We start from the raw sequence: 4,263 nt of genomic DNA on the forward strand, positions 1-4,263 counted from the left end.
TGGCCAGCTCAGCCCACCAGGGGGCGGGGCTGGCTGGCATGTGGTGCTGGGTGATTGAACCGCGGTCCCTGTGCTTTGCTAAGCTTGTTCTAAGTAGGTGCTTTAGACCACTGAGCCATCTCACCAGCCCCAGCCCTGTTCTTTTAATTTTTATTTTATTTTATTTTTTATTTTTGGCAGAACCAGGGATTAAACTCAAGCCCTTGCGCTTGCCAGCCAAGTGCTTATTCTATGAGCCATCTCCCCGGCTCCTGAAACATTTTTTTTTAAATGACAATTACTGGGTACCCAAGAAAACATACAAATGAAAACAAAGAAACAGAAGAGGAATACAACTATGAGAACAAAACAAAAAAAAATTTTTAAATATTAGTGTGAAAATTATGTACAAAAAATTATCTAGGGGCTAAGTAGATTGCCCACAGTCTAAGTGCCTGCCTGGCAAGCACAAAGACCTGGGTTAGAACCCCGGTACTACATACTGTGCCAGTCTTGAACCATGGGTGCGCTAAGGTGGCCACTGAAACTGGGCATGGTGGTACATACCTATAATCCCAGCACTGAGGCTGAGACAGGAGGATTACTATGAGTACAAGCTTCTGCATAGCAAGACCCTGTACAAATAAATAAAAAGATTAAAAAAAATTTTTTTTAATTATCTAGGCCTCTAGGCACATACCAACAAATGGCCCCCAAACAGAATTAACAATTTCTAAAGAGGAAGCAAATCACCCAGTGCCAGACTTCCTCACAATAACATCAGCCAACACAATGATGGAGCAACATTTTCAAAACTCTTTGAGAAAAGGAAGTTTTAGCCTAGGATTTTGTGTGTAGAAAGAAAGCTGCACTTCAAGTACCAAAGCTCTAGAGTAAATTTTGCATGTGCTACAACTCAGAGAACTGTGTTCTTCCAAGCCCTTATTGAGGTCCTTCCTAGAACTTTATTTGGCCAAGAGTTGACTAGGAAAACCAGAGACAAAGGACGGAGAAAGGAAGATAGGGTGACTGAAGCTAGCTAGGAAGGCAGCACCACACATGCACAAAACAATTCTTAGAGCCCTCATGTAACCTTTTTGCTAGAACTTGAGCAGGTTTTTGATAGGATGAGTAGACATGAGCCAGTGTGGGAAATACAAAGAAAACAGTTGCCCCTAAGCGCTCTCAAGCTTCATCACAATAGCACACCTCCACTGTGGGGTATATTTTCCCCCCTTTTTGCTCAGCCCAAATTCACTTTGCATAGCCTGTTTTTTCCCCTTACACTTATTTACTGTTTCCTTTTATTTATTTACTTACTTATTTTGAAGCAAAGTCTCCCTATGCAGTTCAAGCTGATCTTAAACTTATGTATCTCAGCCTAGCTTCAAACTGATGGAGACAGACTTGCCTTAGCCTCCAGAGTACTGGGACTACAGACCTGTGCCACCACACCCAGCTGTTTTTTCACTTTAAAATTTATGCTTGTTTCGTTCAATTCTTTGTCTGGGACACAAAGGACCTAGGAGATTGCAGCACACCAGAACCTATTAACAGTGCTGGCAGAAAAAATTTTTAACACAGATAAAATTTTACAACAATGGCAGGGACTAGGGTGGGGAAAGTGTTTAGACATTCTAATAAAGTAGAAATAAGATAAATAAAAAATCAGAGGATAGAAAGCAAAAAGTTTCATTCACTTAATTAAAATCAAACATCACTAAAAGCAGAAAACTACAAGATTGAAGTACAAGCCCATCCAAATATACACCAGAACTGACATACAAGAAGGCACTCCAGGAGGTGCAAAAAACACAGTAAATACAGCAATATACATAAGCAGGGTTAAGCAAGCGCAGGAACCGAGATTTGATTCTGTACCATATGCTGCACCAGCCCTGCCCCCAGGCATGCTGAGACCAGACATGGTGGCACATGTCTGTAATCCCAGTGCTGGGGAGGCTGAAAACAGGAGGATCGCGAGCTGAGTAGTAGTGAGACCCTGTACCAAATGCATTAAAAAAAAAAAGCAGGAAGGACAAACTGAAAACTAATGAAAGTGTTTCTCTATCCAAGGTGGTTAGGAATAGAGTAGTAGGCAGCAGAGCAGACCTGTTTTTTCTGAGTATACTATTTAAATAGTTATGGGCTCGGGAGATGGCTCAGTAGAATAAGTGCTTGCCTGACAAGCACAAGGGCCTGAGTTCAACCCGGGTCTGGAGTTGTAGCTTTTGCACCGTATAACATGACCCACATCTTCAAAAGTAGAATAAAAATTTTAAGGTAATTCCAAAACTGAATACTAGAAAAAATGCTGAATCTTTTAATGCACTAATAACCAGAGAAGGGACTGCCATTAAATGTGAACACATTCTCTGACTATATATCTTGGTGTTTTTTTTTTTTTTTTTTTTCTTATTTTTTTTTTTTTTTTTTTTTTGGTTTTTGGTCTTTTTGAGAGAAAGCCTCACTATACAGTTTCAGGCAGGCCTTGAGCTCAGTTTGTAGCCCAGGTTGGTCTCAAAATTGCAATGATCCTCCTGCTTCAGCATCCAGAGCACTGGATTACAGGTGTGATTACCACCACACCAGGCTGAGAATATACATCTTTTATAGGCTATATTCTAAAGACAAACAAAGGGCCAGCCAAATAGCTCAGTGGAGCACCTGCAAGCAGGTGCAGAGGCCAGGGGTTCAGTCCCTGGGTCTGCAGGCCCACCCTCAGGGCACAGGGCACACTGAGATGGCAATTGAGACTGAGCTTAGTGGCGAACAACTGTAATCCCAGCTCTTGGGAGGCTGTAAACAGGAGGATCACTATGAGTTTGATCTAGCAGTGAGACCCTGAACACCCTGTAGACCCCTCCCTAAAAAACAAAAAAAAGACAAATGTTTAATGAAAAGAATGCTTAAATTTTACTCGCAAACAGTACTGGCTATATATATTTAAATTATATTATTGGGCTGGTGAGATGGCTCAGTGGTCTAAAGCACCTACTTAGAACAAGCTAAGCTTAGCAAAGCACAGGGACCGCTGTTCAATCCCCCAGCACCACATGCCAGCCAGCCCCGCCCCCTGGTGGGCTGAGCTGACCACACACACACACACACACACACACACACACACAAATAAATAAATGTAAAATGTAAATTATATTATTATTATTGTATTTAATATAGTGTTTAGATATTATGCTATATATGAATAATGCTACCTATATTATGCTATATATAAATAATGCTATATAAAAATGCTATATATTATCATCCTATATATAAAAGCAAGCAAATATATTGTTATACATTGGGAGCAAGATTTTTCACTCTAAGAGAAGCAACATACAAAATAAAAATTGTATGACATTAGATTTTTTAATTGTAAGTAGTGATTTGAATTAATAATCTTTCTAAAATATATTCCCTTGCTCTTTCACAGAAACGGACAGAGCAATGACATGTTAGCAATAATAGATTCTAAACTCCATTTCTTTTAAAAAGAAGACAACTTATGGATGAAACAGCTGATATTCCAGGTTGGAACAATGCAAGAATAAAATAAAATAACTCTGAGCTACCTTGTGTGTATATGTCAAGGGGAACTTGAAGGGAATGTGTGGCCATGTCTAAAAGATGTAAAAGTCAGCTTTCAGTGACATCCAGGAGGTACAAGCTTGCAATATAAGCACCAAAAATTACATTGAGGAATTTTTTAAAAATTCAAAAAGATACAATGATGTTTGAAAAGACAGGCAGTGGGGAAAAGCAAAGGTTTTTTTTTTTTTTTCCTAAAAAATAGAATATAAACTAAGATATGTGGAAGGAAATGAATTTTTAAAAAAATTTTAAGTCATCATTTTGCTCTCTGATATAATAAATGGCTATGCAAATAATCATCAATGAAAGCTGGGCTAAGTGGGGCAGGCCTGTAATTGCAGTGACTCTGAAGTATAATTTTTGTTCCAGTAAGTAAAATCTTGCAACTTCCGGTTCCCGTAACATCCTGTTATGGCTGAGCAGGCCCACCAAGATAGAAAACTCTCACAGCTTGACAAACTGCATTTGATCTTCTGCCTGCCCACAAGTTCCATGCCAAACACAGATTCCCTTGACCAACTGTATAAAAGCTGGAACCTGTCTTTTACCCTTTGCTCAGATGTTTTGGATTTCTCAACTGAGTGGAGTCAATGCACATCTAAAATCAAAATCCTCCTGTTTCCCTTTTGGTCTTTCCTGCCTCTTAAATCCTGCAGCAAATAAATGCTCAGGAGGCTGAGCAGGAGGATC

The sequence above is a fragment of the Octodon degus genome, unplaced genomic scaffold (genome assembly GCF_000260255.1).
Source record: "Octodon degus isolate 3935 unplaced genomic scaffold, OctDeg1.0 scaffold00084, whole genome shotgun sequence".
NCBI classification, from domain to species: domain Eukaryota; kingdom Metazoa; phylum Chordata; class Mammalia; order Rodentia; family Octodontidae; genus Octodon; species Octodon degus.